The 13,970-nt window shown below is 42.3% G+C and overlaps 1 protein-coding gene across 1 annotated transcript in view; it reads right to left on the reverse strand.

Moving 5' to 3' along the window:
• The window catches only part of fignl2 (fidgetin like 2), a 42,888-nt gene extending 35,529 nt beyond the window's left edge, over positions 1-7,359 (reverse strand). The window contains exon 1 of the mRNA XM_063463323.1: positions 7,313-7,359. The gene's annotated coding sequence lies outside the window, so the exon portion shown is untranslated. The remainder of the gene's footprint in view (positions 1-7,312) is intronic.
• Positions 7,360-13,970: the final 6,611 nt, after the last annotated feature.

Below are 13,970 nucleotides of genomic sequence, written 5' to 3' on the forward strand. Positions count from 1 at the left end.
TTTGAGAAGGTTTTAATACAGATGGTCAGTGAGGATGTGATATGAGATAATTGCTTCTGGGGTTGTCACAGATGGTGCTGGTTGATCGGTTAACTATGGCCGGGCCAGAGCTCAGTCAAGGACATTTTTACTGCTCTGATTTTCTTATCTCACCTTCACAATGTCAGTCAGTACTAGTGCTGCAGAGGGGTGACTTTGTGTCGTTCATTGTGTTCTGCATTTTATTTCCTTTGTTTAGCAGTTAAAGGATATTTGCAGCTCATATTAAATCTCTCTAATAAAACTGAACGCATTAAAAATAAAATCCTTATGTATAACTTATTGTTCCGTTATTGCCACAATAGGGCATTTTTTTCCTGATGAAATCACAATGTGCAAAAAGACAAACCAACAGCAGACATGCATGCATGCACTGTAACAAAGAAATAAAGCGAGAGTGACAGTGAGCAGCAGGAGAATGATAGAAATCTGTGCTCGACTCTCATCAGAGATATTTCAAGAGGCCACCCTGTCAGAACACGCCCCAGATGAGGTCTCACAAGGTGGAGAGTGAGCTGTCATAACAGGACGCCTGGAGGGCCGTTCGATCAGCTAAACAGCACTGAGAGGTGTTAGACACACACAGGTCCTACCAGCATGTGAGTGGTCCTGGTTATAGCCAGAGAGCACAGTGATGCAGACAGAAAAGAGGCCTTTATCTCGCTCTCTGACTTATCCCCTCTTCTCTTGTTTTTCTCTTTCCTCTGAGAGAGGATGGAAGTAAGGGAGCGCTGCTGACAGCTTCACTTAAATATTTATGCTGACAGGGAAAAGACAAGAATGTTATCTCCAACTACTGACTCAGCCATTCACATGAAATATTTGCTTTCTAAAACCCTTCCTCCTCCTTTAAGAGATAGTTAAAAAAGGTATGCACAGAGACTGAAAACCCACATCAGATGTTCCCAAATATATGAAGTTGTTGTCAAAAGGTTTGGCAAATATTAATGCAATCTAAAATGACTGCAAATGTGTCAAGTCAGGAATTGTGACAATAATAAAATTTCACCCCCTAGGCTTTCGCTCCAACTACGTGAAATGACCTGCACCACCTTCACCCTATTCCCCGCTCAGACTGCCCTGATATTCACTCTCAGAGTTAATTTCGCTGTCCGGTTGAAACAACTCAAGGTCTGGCGTTACAAAAACGTGCTGGACCCAGGGGACATGTGCGAGAAAGAGGCAGCACTGTACACAGATGCCAGATCTCATGTGATGCATATCCTATTAAAGGAGGGTGGACAGCTTCTCCAATCAACAAGATCACCTTTTCAAACAGGCCTTTGTTCCCTCGACCCATGGGCAGCTGGCAGCAATTATCTGCCAGGACAGGACACAGCAGTCCAGCTAGCCAGTGACTCCATTATGGTGCAGGGCCGAGTGAAACAAGTGACTGCAAGCCCGGGAAGTTATAAACAACAGAAGTGAGTACACCCCTGTGCAACATCACATGCTTGCCTAATCTCTCCCAATAATTGCATTAAAACCACAATTAAGTAAGAAAAAATGTAATATTTGAAAAATTTAAGGACATTTGTGACTTCTAACCAACCGAACTGCGTGAACATGCTCATAAAATAATGTGATCATCATGATTTTCCCAGTTTTTGATCATCTGCAACTCTGCAACTGACTGTACGTGGGAAATGACTGCTAAAGGAGTCGAGAAACCTGATTGTGACAGTCGACAAAAGAAAAAGGATATCTGAAGATCAATGACCAGCAGTAACAAGGATGCACAGTACAATAGTTTTACAGAATGCTGTCAGACCACCAATCAGTGCTGCAGTAGCCTTTCTTCCTGAAACAATGCACAGTGAACAATCTAGCCTTGAAAAACAGAGACAAGTTCTTCAGACTTAGATGTCCGCTGATAACCCCTTTGCTGAGTTTCAATGACAGTTAGGATATTGCCTAACACCGAACTCCACAGTCACCATCCAGGGGGAAAAGAAAAAACCTCACACAAAGATAAGATCACACAAAAGGTGTTTAAGAGAAAGATTTAAAGATGGGATAATAGGTTCCTGTGAACAAACCAAAATATTGACTAAAAACTTGGCTTCCAGGGTCTTGCAGCTTTATTTGAGAGCATTACTTCAGCAACTTAACAATAAACAGGAAACATGGGCAAAAATCAGCTACTTCCTGTCTAAGAATGTTACTTGGCTGGAATCCAAAACAAAACCTTTAGCGTAAAAGAAAACCAAAGCAACTGGGGCACATCCAGTCTGGAATCAAAAAGGTGGGAAAGAAGGAGTTCAAAAAAAGTTAAAGAATTAAATCCTAGTGAAAGGGGAACTAAGTTTTGTTCCAACAACTTCCTACCTTAAAGTCTCTGTCAGAACTGCCTTAACTCTTTGCGGCACAGACTTAACAAGGTGCTCTTAACAGATCCTGGTCCACATTCATGCACATCCATGATACAGCTCCCATTCCACCACATCCCAAAGACGCTCTGCTAGATTGAGAGCTGGTGATTGTGGAGGCCATTTAAGTACATCAAGTACCACTGGCTGCTGCCACCAGGCAATGGGTACACTGGTCATAAAAGGATGGAGAGGGTCAGCAACAATGCCAAGAAATTACTCTATATTCCAAATGTTACAGCAGAAATTGAGGTCCATCAGATTGCTGCTGTAGCCCATCTGCTTCAAGGTTCAGCATGTTGTGCATTCAGAGATGCTCTTCTGCTTACTTAGATGTAACAAATCCCTAATTTTCTTACTTTAACCTTCCCATCAGCTCAAAGCATTTTTCCCCAGAGAGCTGGTGCTCACTAGACATTTTCTCTTTTGGGGGCCTCTCTCTATAAACCCTAGAGAAGGTTGTGTGAGAAAAATCCCAGTAGATCAGCAGTTTCTGAAACACTCAGACCAGCCTGTCTGGCACCAACAACCAAGGAGCTACTCAGTGCATTTGGGAATGTAGACATGATTTTATATTTGTCAAGTTGGCACAACAGAAGTGATGAGCCCAGATTACTCAGACTGCCAAGTTTCCCCTTGAAAAGTCTTGTTGCTGACAGCAATAATAAATTGCAATCTGACCAATCAATTATAGACCAGCAAGAACCCTTTAAGTCCTTAAGAATGAGAGGCTTGGGGAAAAAAAAATCAATTTGCAATTTACATCAGGCTGATGAGTGTTGAAAACACTGAGAAACAGACAGCTTTGAGTATAATTACATTGAAGCCAGTGCAGAGCTGTGGCCCTAACATCATCATGGGTTTAATAATCAATCAGATATCACACAGGAAAGTGATTTGCGTCACATCAACGGGCAGTAAGTGTGTGATGACAGCCTCTTGGCGTCCTGGCTACCTGGATGTAACACAATGAAGTTAGTTAGCAGGGGACACCAGTGAGGTTACAGCACAGAGCCGGTACAGTGCCTGCAGTGCCAGAGGCTACTGCCATCTTTCATTGAAGACAATAGGCTCACATTTGGTGCTAAGTGAGTGCTGGACTTTGAGGCTTTCATTTCATTCCTATTTGTAGACCATCATTTCCATCCTCTGCCAATTTCCCACTTGCTTTCAAAGAGGGTTTTGACACACTCATGCAGAGCGCATAGCGCACTGCCAGGGACAGAGCTAAAAAGTCATAATGACATACAGAAGCAGAGGGAGGTAAATGAATAGTCGCGGTTTCAAATAAGTTTTGTTTTCTAGCGGAGACAGAAAGAAGGGGCCGAAAAAGGAGCAGCTTCGAGGGGTTAAATGTTGGCAAAAAGCGGGGAGGGGACAAAAGGCCCATTGTAAGGGACAGAAGTGTCCCCGGAAAGGAGGGGAGAGAAATGAAAGACAGCACTGGCTGGTCCCCCGGACCTATTGTAAGCAAAGGGGAGTGCAGCCACGCATGACAGATGTCCCTGGCCATTGTTACCCCAGCAGCCTCCTCTCAGCCTCCTGCTCCGGCTCTGGAATTCCATGAGATGGCCTCCGCCTGTGAGAGTTGTTCAACACATCTCGTCTCTCGTTGCACGTTCCCCACTGCTGTGCCGAGGCAGCGGGTGCATGTGGCGACTCTCGAGGTGGGGATGGGGCTGCGCTCAACAGGGTTTCGTAATGGGGTGCCAGACATTATACTTGCGACTCACCACTGTTCCTGTGGGCCTTTAACATGTGGTACTGCACACAGATGTTTTTTTTGTTGTACAAGTATAAACATATACTTATTACTAGAGACAAACAAGCTTCACGCATGCAAAAAAGGGAAGAATACCAGTATAACATATCAAGAACATGACCTAAAATGTTACATTACCACCTTAGAAATCAACAAATACACAGGCACACATTTCATTTCAGGCTCAGAGCTTTGAAGCAAACGCAATTACCAAACTAAGTGTTAAGTGAAGCGCAGGTGAAAGCTTTTAGCAAGAGAAAGAGTCGAGGTAAGCCGTTTTTAGAAAACAGTGACGTTTTGCATTCCCCATTCATCAGCCCACCATGTGGCAGACCTACAGAGGCGGCTTGTCGGGCTGTCAGTCAGGGCAGCAGTGCGCCAGCGGGAAGTGAGCGCAACAATGGTCGCGTCTGGTTAATGGGTGAGAGAAATAGCAGACAATCCTTCATTTCTATGTCTTACTACCACACTGTCTGTTCTCTGTCCCATTCTTCGCTTAGTCTCAACCACATTCTGCCAACACTCGTTCACTCAGACTCCAATCAGTTACCCCACCCCCACCCGCCTGTTAACTTTCAATTCAAACACACACACGCGCATTCCAATGCATAAGCATGAGAGAGAGAGAGAGAGAGAGAGAGAGAGAGAGAGAGAGAGAGAGAGAGAGAGAGAGAGAGAGAGAGAGAGAGAAGATCTCTGAACAAAGTGGAAAATCTTTTTGAAAGCAATGAATGTTTACCAGGTGGATCAATGGAAAGCTGTTAAATCATTTAGTGAATTCTAACAGTGCTGAGACGTAGCTGCTGCTGTAACACCCGGGAACTCTTTGGCACATCGTCTTAAACTCTGCTGCGCTGACCTCAAAGAAATCACTGCATCAGCACAACACAGTCAACTTTCCTACCAGGCTACCAGACACCCTCTCTACCTTTAAGAGTTTAAGAGAATGGATCAAATAATCTGAATCCTGCCTTAGTTACTCATAGGCTGCTGGGGGCCTTTCATGATGCCCTGAGTGTTTTTTCTTTACTCAACTCTTTTCACTCTCTATGCGTTTATACACCACTCTACATTTCCACAGTGTTTTTTGTCCTGTCCTCCACCTGCAACCAGTCACAGCACATAGCTCTCCCTCCCTGAACCTGCTGGAGGTTTCTTCCTGTGAAAAGGGAGTTTTTCCCTTCCCACTGTCGCCAAGAACTATACTACAAGTCAGACACACACACACACTCTACCTGTTTTATGTTAAATCTATTTGGGAACACTAAAATTTTATCTATATGTGAACTAAATAGCACGGAGGCATTTATTACTGCTGTGTTATCCTCAAGAAGGTATTTTGCTTGCAACTTTAATCAAACATTTTCTTGTTAATATAAAGTATTCTTATTAATGAAAACACCGCTCTCAGATTCCACACTTTTCTATAACAAACATACCTCCCATTGGCCAGAATCAGCACATCAAAAGGATCCAATCGGACCTTTTGACTTCAAAAGGGGGAGGAGTTGTCACAGGAAGCATGTCAGAATGAGAATGGATTGTGAATTTGTGTTTAATGTTTTATATGCAAGCTAAATATCAGTAAAATCATCTAATGGTTCTTCGCAGCCTCCCTTTCTATCCCCCCCCTAAAAAAAAAAATTAAAAAAAATTTAAAAAAGCTGTTTCCTGTCACTCCTGTTCTCTTTTTCAAGCTCGCTGTTATTTTGGCTCCAGTGTGACTGAACATATTGTACTGTCACATCTGTCAGGTTACTATCATCAGACAAGAAACATGACTAACATACATGCTCCGCAACCCACCACGAACTAAGGATCCATCCACAAAGAGCATTTGTGCTTCCTAACCAGCCTCCTAAACCTGGTGGTCTGACCTTCAGACAACATATGTAAAAAAGGACAACATGTGGCTGAGACTGCCGGAACACCCTGGACTGGGGCCAGTGGACCCCTGTGTAAAATCAAATGAATGCATGTAAACATTTAGCCGCCTCCACACTGCACAGTGATCCCCGCATAGGCTTAGGCGACCCCAGTGAACATCAATCAGATAGAATAAAATAAGAAGAGGAACACAGGGGGAGGAAAAAAAACAACCCCCCCCCCCCCCCCCCCCCAAAAAAAAACAAAAAAAAAAAAACACAGGGGTCAAACGCACTTTTAATAAGCAGACACGGTTGGCATTGTGCAAGCAGATCGGTCCTGTTCTCCTCACCATAGGCAAGCTGGGCACTCTGCCTTCTAAACCACAAGCGGCAATTATGAGGAGCCCTCGATGCACGAGCTTTAGAGATGAGTAGATAATCTACTCCGGTGGATTTGAGATCAATCTGCCATTTCTGCTCTCCAAACCAAATCACAATGGCATATATATGGGCTTATGCACTGATATAATGATTTCAAATGAGAATGAGAGAGATTCACAGAATGACCATAGAACAATTGGCAGGAATATGATATAACAACAAGATGAATTTCTTTTTTTTCCTTTCTTTTTTTTTTTGTTTAGATAGCCCAAAAAGTTCATTACCTATGATATGATTATAGTTCAAAATTGTGCTCTGGCAGCCAATAACCTTTTTCTTAAAGCTTAGTTACAGCACTATCACCCAGGAACATGCATCACGCAAGCGGACAGAATGGATGTTTGGACAGCCGCAGTGGCAAGCATCACCCTGCATTCAGAGATAACAACTATCAGCAGAGGAGGAAATAGAAGAGCTGGTCACGCCTTCACTGCTATGACATGCTACAGTTATGTTGTCATCCTGAGGTTTCTGTCTGTCACCACAAACCCACAGAGCTAATAACAGTTAGCAAACACTAACTCAGAGGATCCCGTCAGGCCGTCAGACTGTCAGCAGGAGCAGCGAGGCTCTGAAAGCACCGTTTCTGCACGGGCGCAAGCGCATGTTATTATACGCAAACATTCCCACGTGTGTGAAAACACACACACACACACACACACACACACACACACACACACACACACACACACACACACACACACACACACACACACACACACAAACACACACAACCTAATGCACATCAACTCATGCGGCTGTCAGTGAACACTTCTCGTTCTGAGAGTGCTGGTCCTTCATTTCATTACCTCTCCCTACTGCCGGACACTTACAATCCCATTACCCTCTACACGTCAGCGCTGGCCGAGCCACAGCTTCTCTACACAGACAAACACCCTCATCCAAAAATCAGAGGCAGCACAGAGCAAGGGCACATGTAGGTCCCATATTCACAGCCACACCGTCAGCGAGGAAAGAAGTGCCAAAGTCTTCGATGCACTCCAATTTTTGTCACCAGATTACGAGAGGATTTTACTCGAGATTAAGGGCTTTCAACATTTCGAAAAGATTACCACTATATTTTGGTGCGATAGGACGTGTGAACAATTTCTTAACTAAATCTCTGGATGCTCTCGTGGCAGGTCAACAGTTTTGAGATTTCCAATTTAAAAAAAAGGAAAGAAAAAAAAACTAAAAACGACTAAACCAACAAATTACACTCCTTTTAAATTCATTGAAAACCTTCTAAATGTAAACATCCAAAGCGCTCTGAAGCAATCCTCTCCCTTCACCCCAGGGAAATTGCACAAGGCTATGAAAGGCAACAAGGCAATCACTTGGTGGCTGAGGTTTAAGACCACAGTTGTCCACAAGCATCCTGCAAAATAGAAAATAGACTTCCTCAGCTGCTCCGCAAGCACATTCACCAAATCTGACGCTACACCACCCCATCTCCCATTACCACTGTGCAGGAAAAGGCTGCAGAGCACTGTTGGCTATTTAAGATTCCCACCCCCCCCCCACATATGAAGAAATTTTTTTCCCCATGTCTATTAGGAGTAAAACAAAAAAGGGGAAAGGGAGGAAGACAGGAAACGGAGACGGCACTTTATATTGATTTTGTGCATAGAAGCAAATACTCCAGCATGGGGAAATTCACAACCAGTGTAAACGGCTGCGTTTTGCAGGCTTCCTTTTGTTTCTCCCTCTCCCCCCCAGCTCTGCCTCATCTACGGACTACGGCCAAGCATCCATGCCCCGAGTGCGCTCGCTGGAGCACAAGGCCCTGCAAGAATGAAGCCTATTCAAACAGCCTGCCTCCAGATGCTCGCCAAAACAGTCCTCCAGGCTACAGCGGGGAGCAGGAGAGGGGAGGGAGAGCAGGAAAGGGAGATAGGAATCCGATAGCCTGTCATTAACAGGCCAAATAAATTGAAGAAAAAAAAAATCTCAGGCAGAATCACTGCTCTCATGTGTGATGTTTATAGGTGTAAGCCTTACTGTTTGGTCTCCTGCAGTGTTTCAAAGACTTGTCATGCCTCGCCAGGGAAGGCGTTTGTTGTTTTAGATAAATAGTCTAATATGAAATGTCCACTGTGACACACACACAGACTTCAAGTGAGATGAAATCTATATAGGAGCACTGTGTGGGAGATTTTCTTCAGCGTAAACCAATCTTATACATACATAACATCCACCTTGAAGTTATCCATATAAATTTCCTTTTTTTCAGATGCATGCAAATGCTAGAATAAAAGAAATGAAATCTCTTTATATACTCCACTGTCAGTCTGCTGGTTACCATTTGACATTAAGATACAGCAGAAACGGCTCAGAAATTAAAAGTAAATATATAGGACGAAGCACAAAGTGACAGCTAAATCAACAGAGAAGTCAGTGGTTGCAGACCTTCCCCTTACCGAGCTTTTACATGACGTGTTGTAAAGAAGTGGCCCCGTGCGACTGAAGCAGCAGATCAATGCAATATTAATGTCTCAATCAGCACCAAGTTATCAAGCAGCAGCTGAGAGAACAGCACTGCGGGCACTGTGAGCATGACCCTCAGCTACACGATTCTCCTAATAATGATAACATATATCGAATATAGACTCAAACATTTATTCCCCCCTGCCTGCCCCATATGTCTCAGTCTCAGTTGTGACACAGGTGCACATTTATTTCTCCAAGAATAAAACACTTTTCTTGTGAATGCTATATCACTAATGCTAACAGAGCTTCTTCAAAAGAACAGCCTGATCAAATATTTGCTTTTCCAATCAGCATCTTTATCTCATTATGTCAGCTCTAAATATCCAATTTACAATGAAGGTTTGCACTACGAAGGACTTTCAACTTATCATCCTGCACAAACATCATTTGTCATTCTAGGGGTCTGGGAGCCACATTGGGTTGGTTTGAAAACCAGAATTGGAAAAAAAAAAAGAAAAAGAAAAAGTGAACCGAGTCGACAGTGTCTCAACATTTTTGTATTAATCAATCTGATATTTAAATATGAAAAACAAGTCAAGCTGTAACTTGGAACTACAAACTGAAACAAAATCTTTGCTCAGAGGTGTTGTGGAGAGCAACATGCCAGTGTAGGAGGCTTTGTTGGATGCTCCGGTCAAGTGTGACACCTAGCGGCCAGGTCCAAGAAATACATCCTAACACTGGCAAATCTTAAAATATGAGACTCAAGTCTTTTCTAGTAAAAATAAAAAGTTAACTAGCTTTATCTCCTGATGTTTTTAGTTGTTAATCAGACAGACACGTGTCCAAGTGTAGGTGTATGACCTTTTGACTAAGCAAGACATTTAAGCATTAGGTTGTTAAAAAAGAAAAAAAAAAAAAAAAAAAAAAAATCACCTTAAGACTAGAATTTTGGAAATCGAGCAAAAGCAAAAGTAGAATCCAACTAATAAGGGAATTTTTAAAAAGCCATTTATATATTAGCCAATAATCATTCAATTGTATTTACATAGAACCAAATCACAAAAGCAGTCACCTCAAGCTTCTTTATATTATAAGAATAATACAGAGAAAATCCCAACAATCAGTTATCAGATGACAATTTATGAGTAAACATTTGGTGACAGTGAGAAGGAAGAACTACGTTTTAACAGGAACAAACTTCCAGCAGAGCCTGGATCCGGGAGGGGCAGCTGCAGCCAGGTGGCGGTTAGGTCAAGGTCTGTGAGATTCAAACTCATCCAAGATTTTTAGTAGCTGCATCTATGGTATCAATGTCAAAGTCCTACGATGCCTCATTCACGAGTTACGGCATTGACCAGATTTTCAGAAAACCTGACCTCTGACCTGGTTGAGGTCAGTGAGATTCATGTGTGTCAGCTATTTTTAGTAGATACTCCTCTGGCATCAATTTAAAGCTCGTACGCTGCTTCGTTTTCGAGTTATCGCATTCACAAACTTAGCTATCCACACCACCCACACCGCTGGTGGGGTGATGAAAATACCATCAGCCTTTTAACGGCTAAGGGGGAATTGCGTGTATGCACACACACAATCTAGCCAACAATTTAACACAGACACTATTTGAGTCCTTACCACTGTCTGCTCAGTTGTGATGCTACTCCGTACATATGGTACAACATACAGTGTCATTTATGTGACAGTCAAGTAGTCAGCTAGTATATAAAGGGTTTAATGAAAGCTAGCCCACCTTTAATATGTTTAAAAGTAAAAGAAAAAAAACAAAACATCCACATTAGTTGCCCAGAACACAGAACCTAGAACACATTTATCCAACAGATTCAGTGCATTTTCAACTTTGTCTGCACTATTTGTCTTTTTATTTGAGGTTTAGGGTGAAAATACTTGCCAGATGCCTCGGTTGAGTGAGGCTCTTGAAGGTCAGAGAGAGGATGTTCTGTACTGTGTTCACTCATCTGTCCAGAAGTCCTTCACTGGGTTATACACTGCAGATCTGAGGGAGTCCAGCTCCTAGCCTAAAACATTTATGAAAAAGAACAGAAACATTTCAATCAGGACCGTTATGTTTCAAAGAAGATCGGCTTTTCCATCTGCAGTCATTCATAGGGGACAGTATGGCTCTGTTCTGGGACTTCCATGTTTTCAAGTGCAAACAGGCAAACCCTGAGGCACGCAGAGAGCAGCAAGGAGACTCAGCACTGACAAAAGATAGGACACTGGTTAAGTCACGGCTTGAGATCTGACAACTGAATGTGAAGTAAGGTCTCATCTGAGCCATCAGCTGACGTGGGCTGGTACTGGGATCAGCTGGTCTGCCAGGACTGGCTAAGCTTGACTCTGTGGCCCACCTATAATAACTGCTCCATCTAGTAAATGTCATCGTTCTAAAGGTAGCTTATATAGATCTTTGCACATCCCACAGGCAGCATCAAGGCTTCTTCTCAACACAGTACAGTTTCTGAGAATTATTCTATTGTGGGCCACACAGATGCGCAATTATTAATGCAGCTACACGCTCCCAGACCTGTAAACTGCACCATGATAACTTACCCAACTTGAGTGCACACTTGCACACAGTCAGAGAAGTGCATTTGTAACGTGCAAGTTTCTTAGATGACTTTAAAGAGAGCAGATTACCACCTGCACCAAAACGAGGCTGCCAGTGCTTTTTAATCTCGATATTCTCGCCATTATTAAATAATTCTGTAAAATAATTAGAAGTTCCTGACAGCTAGAAGAAAACATTCTGAAGACTGACAATGAAGTTACACTGGGTCAGCTTCAAAGCTAGCCAGCTGTAGCACTGCTAGTGTACATAGTTTGCTCTAGTATTATTAGCTTGCTAGCAATCAAGCTACATACTGTGGCTTGATTTGCCACAGGTGCACAGACTGCACCTGTCCATAAGAGCGCATTTACTTGTAAATAAATCTAGTAAATAATCCTGGTTAGATAAAATGTTAACTGGAGCCGAAGTTTGTTTTGCTGTTCTCGGCAATTTGAGTCCAATATCTGCAGTTTTATGTTAATCTCCCATAACAGAGCGCATGTTAGCTCACCTCAGTGTGTGCTGTGGGAAAGAGACGCTAATGTGTGAGAGGTTTTTGTGTGCCTCAGACTTGCTGTTATCCAGTGGCTGCGATTGGGTTAATTGAGGCCTATTTAATTGCAGTCATGGTCCGCGAACTAGTCCTGTGTAATACCAAGTAAATACAGAGCCAAAATTGCCGATATCAATACCGATACCTGTGACCTATAAAAGCAGCTCATGTAGGAGAGCAGTGAGTGAGTTGGCTTTTTTGAAGACCTGAAATGTAATTGTTCCTGTCTCTAAAGCTCTTCAGGACAACTTCTGTTGTTTAAATAGGCTACAAATCGAACAGACATGGCAGTCAACAGGGAAAGGTTCAGACATCTTTTTTCATAGTGCATGTTTGAGGTGTATTTTTTTTTCATTTCCAAACAAATTATTTAACACAATTTTTCGAGCAACATGCAGAACTAATAGAAACAAAGTATCGATCCCATCTTGGTAGTACCAATACCTCTGCTGGTATCGATACTGTGGATGTTTGGATCCATACTCTCACCTCTACTGCAAACACTGCTGTTACATTTTCTGTCTTTCTCTGGTCACGAGGGGAGCAGAAATAGCAACAAATATGACATCACAGTTCTATAAAGATACTTTAAATAAAAAGTAGAATGATTTTAATGTTGCTCATAAAGATACCTTATTTTATAAATAACCCCTTCATAAATCATCTTCACTAAAGTCTATTTACTAATGTAAGTAAAGATATTAGAAATAAAAAACACCCCCCTTTTAACTCCTGGCTGCTGCTGTAGCCCTTCTGGATGTAAGGAGTGGTTATTTGAGTAACAGTTGACTTCCAGTGTTCTGATTCTCCATTGACTTTTAGCCTCAACAAGGCATTTTCACCCAGAGAACTAACGCTCACTGGATATTTTCTCTTTTTCAGACCATCCTCTGTAAACCTCAGAGGTAGTTGTGGAAAATATGAGTAGAGAAGCAACTTCTAACATATTCGGACTTGTAAAAGAAGGTCCAGTTGGTTGCCATAAGTTAGGAAAAGATGTCGTGGAGTTTACATGTTTATGTTTGTTTGTTGTTGTCAGCTTGACCCTTGTCCAAATATGGTCATATCTGGTATATTTATTTAAAATAATCTTGTACCTACAAACAATGATTAGCTTTCTACTCTTCAAAGACAGCACAAAAAAATCCAACCGGATGATTGCAAAACTGCAACTAAACACAGCAAGCTGACTAGAATTCCAAATTTTCAGAAGCGAGCGACACAATTTAGGAATCATGTGGTCGTTGTCAGACACCAGAATTATTTCTTCGCACCTGCTTCTGTCTGTGTTAGTCAGAGTGCGCTCTGACCTTTGACCTTTCTGGAGAATACACACAATTCTAGTTGAGATGAGCCATGATCCACACCACCATAATGACTAACAGGCTCATCAGCTGTAGGAGGTGGCCTGTATGTCACACTAGGACACCTGCTGTCTTTATAAAGTGACAGAGGTAATCAGTACTTGTAGTTTAGTGTATCTTCAAGGTGTGAAGGGGCTTTTTCTGTGGTTTCTTCATCACTACACTTGCAGCAGCCAGGAAAGCACAGCTCTTCACTGGAGAGGTGTTAGGTTTCTCTGAGGTGAGCTGATTCATTCAGACCTAAACTTGAAAAATAAAAATAAATTAAAAAAAAATAAAAATCTGTTCAAATGATTTAGGATAAACAACCTGTTTGTATCTTTGCTTTTGTTTTTGTTGTTTGTTTGTTTTTAACTAGGTGACCTGAGGATGAATCTGCCTGTGCTGTGTTTGCTGCTCCTTTGTATTTTTTCAGATACTCAGCAGGTGGTTTTGGACAAATCTGGGCCATCAAGGTATTTTGTAGTGTCCAGTTTCATGTTTGGATTATTAGCTGCAGTTCTGAAATACGTTTGTCAGTGAAACATTCTTCGTTCTCTTCAACACTTCTTCTCCTAGATGGCTCTTATATCGGA

Source organism: Pelmatolapia mariae, linkage group LG20, assembly GCF_036321145.2.
Source record: "Pelmatolapia mariae isolate MD_Pm_ZW linkage group LG20, Pm_UMD_F_2, whole genome shotgun sequence".
Classification (NCBI taxonomy): Eukaryota; Metazoa; Chordata; class Actinopteri; order Cichliformes; family Cichlidae; genus Pelmatolapia; species Pelmatolapia mariae.